Source organism: Tachypleus tridentatus, chromosome 12 (genome assembly GCF_004210375.1).
Source record: "Tachypleus tridentatus isolate NWPU-2018 chromosome 12, ASM421037v1, whole genome shotgun sequence".
Classification (NCBI taxonomy): Eukaryota; Metazoa; Arthropoda; class Merostomata; order Xiphosura; family Limulidae; genus Tachypleus; species Tachypleus tridentatus.
This window is the reverse complement of record NC_134836.1, coordinates 100,484,121-100,499,344: the sequence shown is the minus strand read 5'-3', so window position 1 is coordinate 100,499,344 and position 15,224 is coordinate 100,484,121. Positions and strand designations below refer to the sequence as shown.

The 15,224-nt window shown below is 33.8% G+C and overlaps 1 long non-coding RNA gene across 1 annotated transcript; it reads right to left on the bottom strand.

Moving 5' to 3' along the window:
• Positions 1 to 602: 602 nt before the first annotated feature.
• On the bottom strand, positions 603 to 14,299 carry LOC143235593 (uncharacterized). Its single transcript, XR_013019334.1, has 3 exons — positions 14,277 to 14,299; positions 12,726 to 12,818; positions 603 to 840 (listed from the first exon to the last, which is right to left on the bottom strand). It is a non-coding gene; the product is annotated as an uncharacterized LOC143235593 (long non-coding RNA).
• Positions 14,300 to 15,224: the final 925 nt, after the last annotated feature.

The following is a 15,224-nucleotide window of genomic DNA, read 5'->3' as shown; positions in this document are numbered from 1 at the left end:
AGAACATAAAAACCAAGGCTTCTGGGGCCATGTACAGCCTCTTTTGGAGTCTTGTCTTTGTAACATTAATGACCCACGTCACATTGAGTACTTGACAACTATTATTGCTTCAGTACAAACAAGCTTTTGTTATTATTACACAAAAATGTTATTGGGCTAAAATACCACTTAGAAGGAAACTTGATAGTTTTTGAATTGTGCCATCATGTATAGCAAGTCTTGAAAAATACAAGTAGCATGATGGTAAAGAAAAGTATATAGCAACATTTTGTTGAAAAGAGAATATTGTTTAAACATAAGTTACATAGGATTGTAGCAACTGTCCCTGAAGACGTGTGTGTGTATATAGGGGTGCATAGCATTATAATAAATTGGATATGAAGAGAGCTTGATGGAAAAATTTGTAGGATGACTATTATATTCTATGCCTCTGATTAACATTATTACAATTGTTGAAAGTACATGAGCTTTATGTAGAATGTTGTTTAAATGTAAGTTGCATGATTTTAATAGAAGTTTGCATCATATAACCAACATCCATGTTGTTTCAGTAATCTCACCATAACTTAAAGAACTATTTTTTGAACTTTGTTTTTTAATTTGATATTTTTTTCAAGCAGTTTTTTAGCAGTATAAATAGTCAACTAATAGTTATTGTATGTGTATGTATTGCATAATAAACTTTTAGTTCAGCTATGGTGGCCATGCCGTTTCTCCATCAACAGCAACAGGAAGTAAACAGATGTTCAAGAAGGAACAAGAGAAACTGTTAATTGATGCTTTTCATTTGTAAACTTCATTCTGGCTCGTTCCTCCCCACAGATTAATAGTTTTCTCAATCTGTATTTAGATAAAATTCTATTAGTGTACAGTATATGTTATACTTGTTTTTATTTAGTACATAGTTTCAGAGAAATGGGAAGTATTTCTAGAAACTAGAATGATTAAGATGTACGTATGTGTGGAAGAGAGTAGTGTTCACATAAATATATACATATATATGTAGAAAGCTTTACTTCTAGGAAATACAGTTTAAAAAATGCTCTTTTTTTATAACACATCTATTAAAATAAATTGTAGACTAGTATCTGGAGAAACGTTTTTATGAGTTAAAAATCCCAGGACGTTTTACTTATCACTTGTTTTTCAGGTACAACAATCTTAATTAGAAAGTGTACTTTTATTGATGAATTTAATGTAGTGTCTAAACGATTTTACATATGTTAGAACACTGGTTTTCTTCATAATTGATAACTGGTTTTCTCAGACAATAATAGTCGGTAAAAATATATGTATAAAAACTAATTTTGAATAAAAATTAATGTCTTTGTTAGCTGGAAAAGACTGATAAGAATGAAAAGTGAAATTTGTAACTTATGAACATTGATGTTTTTTTGTCTGGTTGTTAAATTGTGCAGGTGGGGAGGAAGGTAAATAAATTTTAGTAAAGACAGAAGTCATGTTTTTATCTATTTTATCATAGTAACAATTATTAAATGTACTTTTGAAAGTTGGTGCATAATAAGTTTTAAGTCCTTAACAGACATATATAAATTCTGATTGCAATAACATGCATCCACTTAGAGTAACAATTATTCTCATGCCTTCACTACACAGCTTACATTTGGACATCAGAAATTTTGCAAACAATTTTTTGTAAGAAAATAATTCATATCTGTGTTTATTTTAATAACTTTTGGTATTTTATTTTATGTGTTTAAAATGCTAAGATACACATCAACACACCTATAGATGTGATAGTTTTGTTAAGTGTACATGTTTTTTCTGCTAATTCTCTTTTACTTGTGTATACGCTCCCCCATGTCTAGTAAGTTTTATGGACAGTTTTATTCCAAATTCTTTAATTCATGGGTTCCCAAACTTTGCCAACCAGCAGACCATCCCCCCCCCATTAAAACAGTTTTTTAGAAAGTGTAACTGGTGTATTATATACATATTTTACTACTTTTACAGTTTGATTCTAGTTTTAAAAAAAACAACAAAGAAAAGAGATATAAAGATGGAAGAATCAAATGTATTTCAAATATCAACAAAGACTTTGATGTCAGAGATGATACTGCTTTACTAAAACAATCTTATGAATTCCTGGGTCAATGTCTGGCAGTTTTAAACAGAAACCTGGTTCCACGTTTATTGTACTTCTATATTTTGATTTTATATGTATCAGTTCAACTGGAAATCAACTGTCTTGTTTTTTGTAATTGGCAGGCAACATTGCCAGGTGCACAATGAATTTGCATAATTTATGTTAATTACAATTATTAATTTTTGTATTTGTATATATTACTATATTATTTTTATAATGTCTCAGCATTTTAATATGTTCATTGTTCTTTCAATTAAAATGGTGACATCATAAATTTGATGTATTACTATGGATAGTGCTCCTGGTAGTAACCCAAAGTATTATCATGGAGCATGATTTGGAAACCTCTGCTTCAATACAAATGTATGAGCATGTGTGTGCATGCACACATACACACCTGTTTATTGTCCCTTGTATTAATAACATAATATACAGTATGAAAACAAGTATGGAAAGGATCAAGAGGATGAATGGACAATACTGAAAATGAGTGTTGTCATGTTTGATTGTTTACCTTATCATTGGCTGTCATCCACCTAATCAGAAAGTGTACATCACAAAAGAGATTATAAAAACCAACTATACTATGCTGATTAATAGTAGTAAAGATCCTGTTGTGGCTCTCAATACCGAAATGTCACATGACAAACATGTAGAAATAACATTTTTTTGATTGTCAGAGAGACTATGTGAAAACTTTTCAACAAGAATTCATCTTTTTGCAGGAGCTGTATGCAAGTCTAAAGAGGGTAAATGAAACTGACACTGTTTATATTAGAGGCGACTGAGGTATAAATCAGAAACTAAAAGTGAATTTAAGCAATTTGTGGTATTTTTTTACAAGAGAAATCTTGACAATAACCTTGCAGTAAATATAGTTGAGTGTTACCTTGAAAACGGTAGCATGCACATTAATATAAATTGGTCTCAGTGGACACTTAGCTGGCTCAAAACTATTGCTAAAAATAGGTAACTAGCCAAAAGGTTTAGATGGGTATTGGACCACAAATGATGGAATGAACAAAGCTGGAAAATTATTCTGTTTCAACATGAATCTATATTCGAGTAGTTTAGCAACAATCAATGAAAACTTCATTCAATGATGGTAAAGAGAATAGTATAACAGTGAAAGTACAATATCTACAAGTGAAGCATGATGGAAAACCACTAAGTTTTGAGCTACATTTGATCCAGTGGTATTTTCGATTTATACAAAATTAGTCACTTCATGATTACCAATAGTTACATGCAGATATCAAGTGTGGTGAACCAGTATGTTGACAGTAAAGAATCTGATATAACTCTCACATCCATGGTTCAGTCTTCACAGACCTTTAACATTATTCATGTTGTATTGGTTTATGTGAAAACTGAAAACTTGAAGTAAAATAATTTGCCTGAAATGAGGGAGGTAACACAGGATATTTGGAAAAATAATCAATAATTAGCAGCATGAAAACTATTGTAATTCTTCATTTACAGCAAAGAGTTTGCAATAGGAAATACTAGTGTATGGTCCCAGTTGTTTTTTGTTTGTATCAGACCGAAAAAAAGTAGTTTTGTAAATACTTTAAAAAACTGAACAAAAATTAGTTTTCAATTAACAAATTTAATCATGATAATACAGTGGTACCTCAATTCTTGAACTTAATCAGTTTCAGGAGGCATGCTCGAAAACTGATTCAATGTTTTCCATAAGAAATACTGCAAATTAAATTAATCTGTTACAGACCTCCAAAAATTATGCATAATGAAGTATTTTAAGTAAAAATATTGCTTATTTATACCTGTATAATAATACTTGCATGCATAGCCAACCACAAAAACTATAAATACAATAAAAATAAATAAATGAAAATTTAACTGCACTTTACCTGTGCTTAGGAGAGCTGATGGCGTAAGTGAAAGGTGGTGAGGAACGTCGAGAGTAGGAGGGTTATTATTGTTTGAAAGGGGAGTCACCTTCCATAAAAAAGTCAGGTAACTCTCCTTCTGGGGTTCTTTCTCTTTTATGTCTCTTTGCACCACTACAACCTTCTTGAGACTCACTGGACCTATTTCTCACTAAACACTTCTCTAATGAGGTTTGTTTCTGCATTTTAAAATGTTTCTGAAGTAAGACAACACATTGTCATTGAAAAGGTTTATGCTGCAGTTCGCTACAGCTTTATCAGGGTGAAATTTTTCCATAAAACATTGTAACTCTCCCCATTTTCCACACATTTTCTTGATGGAACAACAACTAGGAATATACTCCCTTCCCTCCTCCTCATCTGAAGACACTTCCTCAGTTGCCTTCTGTTGCTGCTCCTTCTGAAGGTCTTGGAGTTCTTCTGTGGTGAGCCCAGTGTTGTGGTCTTCCACCAACTGCTCCACATCATCACCACTTACATTCAAGCCCATACACTGCCTAGGGAGACAATATCCTCGACAACAGGCCCAGCCTCAAAGCTTTCAAAGTCTCTATCTGCTACTGAGCCTGGCCATAATTTCTTCCAGGCTGAGTTCATGGTCCTCAAAGACACTTCCCTCCAGGCTTTGTCTATGATCCTCAAGCAATGGAGGATATTAAAGTGATTTTTTTCAAAACTCTCTGAAGGTTAACTCTGTGTCAGAGGTCACTTCAAAGCACCTTTGAAAAAGCGCTTTGGTGTAGAGTTTCTTAAAGTTGGATATGACCTGCTGGTCCATGGGCTGAATGAGTGGAGTTGTGTTAGGGGGCAAGAGCTTCACCGTAATGAAACTGTACTCCTCCACCAACCTGTCCTACAATTCTGGTGGGTGAGCAGGTGCATTGTCCATTACAAGCAGGGACTTGAGTGGCAACTATTTTTCTGTGAGGTAATTCTTTATACTTGGGGCAAACACTTCGTGGACCCACTTCATAAAAATTGCCTGGTTGCCCATGCTTTACTGTTAGCCCTCCATATGACATTTAGTTTACTTTTCAGGATATTATTTTTCTTAAAAACCCTCAGGTTCTCAAACTGGTACACAAGCAAAGGCTTAAGTTTTAAGTCCCAACTTGCATTACTACATAACAATAGAGTTTGCCTGTCCTTCATTGGCTTGTGTCCTAGCAGTTACTTCTCCTCATTGGTGATGTAGGTCCTCTTTGGCATTTTCTTCCAAAAGAGGCCTGTCTCATCACAGTTGAACACTTGTTGGGGAATAAAACCCTCAGCCTCTACATAGTCTTTAAATTCCCTAACAAATTTATCAGCAGCATCTTTGTCAGAACTGGCACCCTCCCCATGTCTCACCACACTATGTATACCACTTCTCTTCCTAAATTTTTCAAACCATCCCCTACTAGCCTTAAAGGCATCACTTGTATCAGCACTCATTCCAGGGGTGTTTATCAAGAGGTCAGCATGCAACTGCTTTGCTTTCTCACAAATGATGGTCTCAGAAATGCTACCACCAGCTAACTGTTTTTCGTTTACCCAAATCAATAACAATATTTCTACCTCTTCCATTGTTTGTGATCTTTGTTTCGTAAGCATTGTCACTCCTTTTGCAACATCAGCTCCTTTGATGACCTCTTTATTTTTCAGTATGGTGCAGACTGTAGACTTCACCATACCAAACTGTGTAGCAAGGTTAGACACGCAAACACCACTCTCATACTTCACTATGAGATCTTTTTTTCACCTCCATTGTGGCTCTAACAGCTTTTCTCTTTGGCTTGCTGCTTTCATTATCCTTCTTTGACCCCAAGGTGGTTTATTTAATTAGAATATTTAGAAAAACAACAACAAAAAGAAAAATGAGAACATTCACAGCAGATTTTAGCAGAGGTGTGGACTGAGCAACAGGTGTGCGGGTAAAATGTTTTGGGTAAGCTTGGCGTGGGCCAAAAGTGGTCAAAGGGTCATTTGGGTCATCAGGTCATTATTTCGAGGGTTCAGACAACGACAGTTTGGTTTGGGAACCGAGTTTATGTTCGACAACCGAGACATATTTTTCTCAAACAATATGTTCGAAAACCAAATTGTTTGAGAAGGGAGTCGTTCGAGAACTGTGGTACCACTGTATTTGACTTTATTTTATATGTCATTATTCCATATTTTAAGTAAGTTATGGACTCCTCATGAATAAAATTCCTTTAATTTGGATTCAAAAAGAATCTTAAGTCAGTTTTGAGTTACTCGATTTTTACAAACCTTTTTTCATCTGAATAATGCTGTGAGGATCTTAAAATATGATAATCAGATGGAGCACTATCTGGTGAATAGGATCAATGAGGCACAACTTCCCATTTTAAGGCCTGAAGTTTTTCTTGAGTCATTTACAAAGTGTGTAGGATTCAAAACATAATCATAAGTCATGCAAAAACATTAGACTTTTATATTGAATAATGCAGCTCTTTTCCTTATCAGTGCTTGGTCTTAGTACTCTATCTGATGACAATATCTTTCAGCTGTGATTTTGATCCAAGATTTTCTGATAAACTGCACTTCCCCCCATCCCACCAAACACAAGAAAAGCCTTTTCTTTTGGATATAAGCCATTCTTCGGTGTTGGAACAGGTGTGTAACAGATATTCAACAATTGTCTCTTATATTGAGTATGCTCATAACAAAAAACCACTTTTCGTTGCCAGTTACAATTCTTTCCAGAATTGATTCATGAGCATTTTTTATTGCCAAAGATTAACAAATAGTGACTCTCTCAATATGTTAATTATCCAAAACCTAGTGTCCAAGTTTTGAAACTTTTCCAATCTCATAGATGTAGGTAATAATTGTTGCATGGAGCTGTTGAGCCATTTCTCACGTAGTCAACTTTGGATTGCTTCAAATATTAAAATATTGACATTGAGAAAAGGCATAAATTTGCAAGTTCTTTTCCTCAAACCGAATGACAACGTTTTGAATAAAAACGTTGTTTACTTTCCTACCTAATACTCTCTGTGATAATTCTTTGTATCATTAAAACTTTTGTTATCTGGTAGTCATCACTATGGTCACAATTTTCGTGTGCTTAGTATCCCTAATGTGTTTTATTAAGTATTTGTTATACACGCACACACATATATAACTGATTCAAAAATTTGATATTTCACATTCTGTATTTTATTTCATACAACAACTTTATTTATTTATTTATTTTAGTTTTTACTGCACTTCTTATTCTCACTCCTCAGTGTGGATTCCTGTACGTGGTGAGAGATCCTCCCAGGGAAGGTTCTGTTCTTTCAGGTTACCTACTCTGGGATCTAAACATCCACCCACGTGTTTGCCGTGTGTGGTGACCTGTGAAGGGAAGGAGAGGTTCTGGGTGGTTGAGAGGTCCAACCCTAACATACCACTTTGGCCTTGACTTCCTGTAGAACGGGCAGCCTTGGGGTGGCCTTCCTTGGGTCAATCAGCTGGTCCACTTGGGCTAGGGTCAACCAAGTACCAGTGTTGGAAGTTCTCAACAGGTGTTGTGGATATTGTGTCTGATGCAGATGTTTGGGTGTAGTGCTCACAAAACCCTGGCATTGCTGCAGTGTCCTTGCTTGGCATTGTAGTGCGTCCCCTCGTAGGGCTCCATGGTGAGTGAAGTCAGTGCGCACCGAAATTTTCTTTGTTCCTATGGATCCTCCAAATAAAAATTTAAATAAAATAGTAAAAAAACAGTTAATAGGTAAACGACCACATCTTGAAGATTCTGATCAGCAATTTTCAACATTTGTACTACCAGTTGTACCTCATTTTCTTATCCAACATTCTCCTTCAGAGAAACCTTTAGGGCAAATGTCCCCCTTTTTTTTGTTCAGAAGGGACTGGAGGGACTTGCTAGCTCTACAAAGTCAGTAAAGAAGCTTCGATCTGGAGACATATTGGTGGAAACATCCAACATTGTTTAGAGGGATGTGAAGAACATGCCCGAGTCAAAGATTCTCGCTGGTTTCTCCACAAGAGTTTCTGCAGTGAGACGTATCTCCACTCACAAAGATGGAGTTACATTGCTAACCAATATCCTCATTCTGACATTTACATCACCACATGCACCTGCCACCATCAAGGCAGGTTATCTTAATAGCAGGGTACGGCCATACATTCCAAACCATCTCCGATGTTTCCAGTGTTAGAGGTTCAGTCACTCAAAGACATTATGTCGTGGTTCCCTGACTGCTCGTTGTGGTGGCAAGAACCACGATGCCTATGAGTATGAAACAGTCCCGCATTATGTCAGTTACAATGGTTCTCACCCGTCCTACTTTCTTTCTTGCCCTATTTGCACACAGTAACACACCTGAAATGAAGTTTTATTTCCAAGTAAAAAATGTATGGTCAGAGGATACTTTAAAAAATTATAACTCAAAAAGTAGGTAGAACACCATCTTGATTTTTTTGCAGATCATATTCAGAGATGTAAGAATATATGGTAAAGATCTGAAAAGGCTGAATAACTGGTGACATGGTCAAACTGTGACCTGAAGTAGGGCTATTTTTAGCTAAATCATAAAACGTTGCAAGAAACTAAATTTTTTTTACAGGAGATCTAATAGACTTTTAATTACAACAATTGCTGATTTATCAACTGATATGTTATAAGAAATTTGAAAAAAACATTCAGCTTTGTATCATATTAAGTCTTAGAGCTATGGCTTATTAAATAAACCAATGTTTTTTATGATTTTGGGTTTTCAGGTGATTTTACAGCCTCAATATGCAAATCCTAAGAGAGATAAACTTGGTTCGAGACCATTTTCGAATTTTGTGAGATTAATTCAGTCAGTGTAGCAAATTTCAGCCTTTTACCACCATTACTCTTGTAGCTTTAAGCAGCCAAAGTTGCCTGAAAATGAATTTGCCAAAAATAAAAATAAATAAATTTTACAGGGCTGTAAATCAGAAACTATTAGAGATATTGATCTCATCTTTGGCAATTTTTCATTATATGGGTAGATTAGCACATGTTAATTTTTTCAAGGTATTCTGAGGGAGTCACCTGGAAAATTTTCCAAAATCTGGATGATTTGGCATGGAATGACCCTTATTTATCCTGTATATTTTCATACATGTCCACAACAAATGTTTGGTACCTTCATTATTTTGTGCCATTTACATTTTTAACAAGCAAGTATATCTGCATACCTACTCTTTTATTACAGAAAAACTGGGAGATAGATGAGCTTACCAGACAAGTAATTCATTACAACAAACCAGGAGAGAAATGTGTCTGGTAGTTGATAACCTGAAATATAGTTCAAGGCACATAATACTTTAGGTACAAAAATTTCATATGTAAAATATTTTTTTCTAAACAAATAAATATCAGTATCATGAGAAAGAGTAAGAAAAAGAAAAAAATAATTTAATAAAATAAAATGATTTCTCTTAGAAATCTTATACACAACAACATGCACACTACATTTCACCAAGAACACTATTAAACATAAGTATAGAAGGAATGAAATTTCTGCTTTTCAGAAGCTTAAATAAGGTTCATGCAGAAGGAACTTCAAAGAAACCTTCTAATTAACAGAAGTTCTAAGACCAATAGTAATTCAAATTGGCTTGAAATAAAAGTTTCCACTTTTATACTTGTATACTTATCATGAATATAATTATTTTGACACTGTAAGTCCTAAAACGAAATCAAATTCCTGAAACAAGAATTGTTGAACCCTTTACAAGTGAAATATGTTTATCTGTAACTTGGTAATCACATTCAAAATTTTTTTTCCTTACACTTTTGTCCAGAGTAAAACTTAGTTTGTACAAACTACATTGACAAGTAACATTATAATATTTTTAACTCATTCTTGGATAGTTCAACAGTCAAGAGACAGGGTTAAAATCTCCCTTATGTAAAAATGTTTTTCAAATAGCTACTTACCTCTGCATCACTAAGAGCTATCCACTTACATACAACTACCACATGCCATCAACCTTGAATAAGCTCCCACATGCATTATTACAGCTTGTGACAATCACACTGCTGTAGCCCTCAACCAATGGGAAGGTCACACAATCTCTATATAAGCACAAGTTTGTTCTTGACAAGGCAAAGAAAATTCACTGAAAGTCAGGAAGATCAGGAAAGAATTGTCTGTTTTATTTGTTTTGTTTTTATAAGAGTTCAGAATTGGCTATGTCAATTATATTCCCAGAAAACTTTCATTTCAACACTGGCTACTTAGGAGGAGGAGATGGGTTTAATATTTTCCATTCTCCCATGTTCAATGCAGAATTTTGTTAAGTACTACCTGTGAGGTAATGCCAGCAACTTGGTGGTTTCAATGGCCCCAGGAATGAGAAGCGTAAGATGTCGTTCTTCATGTAACATTGTATCAGATGATTACCATCTTCTTCCATTCATTTTATTTCTTCATATCATTGAGGAATTTTCAATGTGTTGGAATGTGTACATAAATCAAGGTACCATAATACGTATAAATCATGTGAAAATAATTGGAAAAAACAACAAACAAAAGTAATCGAACTAGATCTGCAGGGTATACTGGAGAATAACAATTGGTAAGAGGCAAAAACCAAAGGAAAAGGAAACTGCATAATGATACAAATTATGGTAAACAAATGTGTTACTTTTAGTTCACATACCAGTTTGTGAGATCTCCAAAGACAAACAATGAAAAGAGGAAAAAGACTGTGCTCTGTTGATACTGGCAGGAGATGCAAAAATGTCTATGGTCAGACTGACCCAAAGAAGAATATGCAAGATGGATCAGTTGGTGATCCTAAACAATTAAAGCAGAAAATGATAAATCTAGAGACCTCTCTAATGAAAAGAGTAATTTTAGAGATGATAAAGAAATGACAGAGTGAGAAACCCCCAACTTTATGGGGACAACAAAAAGACAAGAATAAAAATCCAGAGTAAAGTAGGAGACAGATTCTATAATTCCTCCTGTTAGTAATGAAGATACAGAGGATCAGCGAGAAGTGGATAGAAAAGAGAACAATAAGAAAGATAAAGTATGAAAAAGAAGATTGAAATGATGAGATAGGGCATACAAAGCCCCAGGGTTGTTAGAGAAGAAAGAAGACTGGGAGATGAAGTGAGAGAGGTAGGCACTGACAGGACCAAAACCTAGGACTGGTTCCAAAAAAGAATAACCTCTGAAAACTGTAACAACTAGCCTTGTAAGAGGGAAACAACAAACATAAGCAAGTGAATAAGAACAAAAATTGTAACTGAATATCACTTCTGAGTATGGATGTCAGACACAAATACCAACTAACCAGTGATTTGGAAAAACATGGAAATAATAATAAAAAACTGCAGACAAGAAGTCTAAACCCTGGATTCCAAAGGGTTCGAAGCAACCCCAAAGGCCAGAACTATATAAAAAAAATGGACAAGACAAAGCACCTAGATATAAGATGGAGGGATATGAACGCCAAACTAAGGAAATACTAAAAACAAAAAAATCAAAACAAAGACAGAATGAGAAAATTAAAGCTGAAGTAACAAACTAATTTTAAACCATCTATATAATTGGGAATGGAAGTATGGTTCAAAATATGCTTGCCAATGAAAATAGTACAACCAATTGGAAGTATCAACCTTCCTCAGATGACTCAGACAAAGGTAACAGGCAGAGGTGGTAATAAAACATAGTGTGGTGGGCTGATCGGTGGAGACAGCAACATCAATCTATGGCATTCCGAATCAGCCAGCTACACCTAAATATGAAGACCAAACGAAAGAATGGCAGACTGTATATTCCAAAAAAGTATAGCCAGTGGAACCCAGTGTACAAACTCTGAACTGGAGAAGTGTGGAAAGACCATGTTCAGACCTGAAGTCTGAGATGGTGAATAGGATACAGCATCTTCAAGGCCAAGGTCCTGGCAGAAACTTAGATAAGAGACAAATAGTCCAGTTTTGAACAAAAAATCTATCTGCTCCACAAGAGGTGGAAGATGTTCAGTGTACTTGTACACTTCGTATTTCAGTCGGTTGGTTAAGTTTTTCTACTGTGTATGTTTGACAGTTATATCATTAGATAGGGTCAGAAAGGCATTGTAAAGTAATAAAATCAAAAGCAGCCAAATAGGAAATGTTTAGAAAACTGAGGCTGTGCTAAATAAAAATTGTAATTGCATTTCAGAATCTGCAATTATTTTGCACTTTCAACATTTTTTTCACTATTTTCATTACAGTTGGTGTTATGGCAGAGAAGAAAAGAGAGCAAGTTTAAAGTTCTATGAAAAATAAAAAAATGATATTAATTTTGAAGGCATTATAAGTAGTGTAAATTAAGCATAAAAACCATAAGGTGAACACGAGTAATTTTATTCTCAGCATGAAAAATTGCACTTTACTCAGAATTACTTGATAAAGAATTCATAAATTAATGGATAAATGTTTTGTGAAAGCAATTTACTTTAAATATAATTTCCATTTACAAAAGGCTTGTAATGTTTACATAAAAATTTGCCAAAACTCATGATGATACACTTTGTATATTTAGAACATTACAGTAGTTTCATGATTACATGGAGATTACAGAACTGGTCAGAATGACCAAGCCCATATACAGACTTAATGGAGTATAATTTAATTGATAATGGAATATGTATGTTGATCACAATCAGTAGCCTAAATGTTTCAGTTTGAAGTGCATTTTTTTAAATTCTTCAGATACACTTACCATTTTGGAAACTTCTAGTAAGCCTAATTTTCTTTTCACTTTTGATAAAACACCACCAGTGACTTCATCAGGAAAACTGCTTTTGACTGGATGCTGTAAAAACATTACTTTTTCTAAATTTACTTGCTGTACTTAATTTTAAACATAGGTGAGGAATAAAATCAGGGAGAATGTTTATAATACATAATATGTACTTTGTTTTTCAATGTCCCATAATTAATCTTTTTGTTAAAATACAGTTTGCTACTAATTATTTGGTATTGGATACTTTTGTATTAAGGTGGTTAATTACCTCAGACACATTTCAGTTAGATTCTTAACCATAATGTTGGCAAGTCTTTCTACAATTTTATATTAAATCATATATCTATATTGAAGAAATTATAATAAAATAAATAAATTTATAATCTTAAAATCCTTTTCTATGGGTAAAGATTAAGTATAGAAAATCTCAGTGGTTGACATAAAAAACACTATTAAAGAAAAAGTTATAAATTCAAATTCTGTTAAACATTTGTGAAACAAAAAGTAACTTCTGAATTACAAGGTGTCAAGTGCCTCCAGGATCAAACTACTTCATGAGAAACATAATCAATACACCAAATACTTATAAAAGTGTACAGCTTTGGTCTTCTTACACAAGAAGGAATAGTGATGTATAAATGACTGTTCAGGGTGATGCAACTTAAAGTGATTATCAAGTAAAATACAGGAAGTTATCTTTCTATTCAAGTCACTAGTTGGTCCTTGATAGTCTTCACTTGAAATATTGTGCGAGTTTTGTCTAAGTAATGACACTGATTTGTTGTAAATTGTTCACATGCAGCTACTAAAATTACTCCAGGGATGGAAAGGTTATATTGAGAGCTCTTCAGAAAAGAGCAACAGGCAGAGTTTTCAGTATGTTTAAGATTAAGTGGGTGATACTAATGAATCAAAAAGGTAATCCTGTTAGTGTACTATGTAGTGCTGGCTTGTGACTCTACACCATATTTTAGGCACAATATATTAAGGAAGATCCAGAGGCATGCTCCCCCAGAAATATTTAAAATCAGAAACACCATTCTCTGTACTTTCTGGTCTCTTTTCAAATACAGGTATAAAAAGTGTTTAAATTCGTAATAAACATGTGATTTAGCATTTTCTGCATTAGGTGTAAAACATCTTTTCATAAATGTCATAACTCTTCTCCCTTCAGTAACCTGAAGATACCTTTGAAGTAGGCAAAACTTTTTGGAAAATATAATTTTTTTTGGGGGAGTGGGTGGGATGGTTTGATTTACTGACTGAATCCAAAGCAACATGACTATTTTTAATTTTGTATGAATGAGTAGAGAATGCCCATTAAGCACATACTACTGACCATACAATCTACATTATATACTCTTCAAAACAAGAAATGCAAAAGGGATATTTTTGTTATTTTAAAGAGAAATAAGTGACGAATTTTTGTTGCATAAAATACTAGACAGTTTACCATAAAAATAAACATTAGGTACAAAAACTTCAACAAGTATAAATTTCTAAGCTAAAATAAAATATTGTTCTCACCATGTTAAGGATCATACACTTCTTAAACTGTAAAAAATAAGGAAATAAAAAATATGAGAATAATGCGTACAAATACCAAAATATACATTTTATAGTAATATTTCATGTTGTTTTGGAAGTTACATAAATAAATAACTTTAAGATAACATATTTCTTTGTTTTTTTCTAAATTATCTTTGCAATTGAACAACAATTTTATGACAATAGTTTCTACCTTCCAACTCTTGTCGAAGTACTGATTAATGTGTGAAATTTAGGCTTAAGTACACATTTTTTTTTTGCTCTCTCACTCTTTAAACAAGTTGTACATGTTTTGTACCATCAGTTTCGAAACCATTCTGGGAAGGATGATCGGAGACATAAGCTTAAACAGAATGTCATCATCCAGTAGTTTATGTAAAAACTAAAATATTTATATGACCATATTATATATCACTCTTAGAGTAGTATAAACCTTATCAAGCGTTGAAATATAAATATATTTTATTATATTTTGAAATTTGCCTTTAAATCCCATTAAAAGCACATTCAAGTGTGCTTTCTGAGTGGCTTAGTTTGATACATCCTCCATGAATAGATTTCCCACGCTTAGTTTTCAACTTCATCCAAGGCCACCTCTCAAACACACCCAACCTATACAATCACAAAGTCGAGTAGAATCATGAAAGTTACACTGGTTTCAATGGAAAATTAGCTTCGACAAAGGAAGTATGCCTCTGTTGGCTTTCTCAATGAATGTAAACATTATGATAGAAGTCTAAAAGAAACTAAATTTCGATCTCATAAAGTATTGCGTCATGTCATAGTTTTCACTATGAATATCAATACAGTTCTGGTCCAGTTATCATGATAAAGAGTAGGTTCCGTCACACAAATTTTCAGCTTTCTTATTTTTCTACCTGCGATAAAACGCAGTTTTCTGTCAGAAACCTGGTATATATATATAAC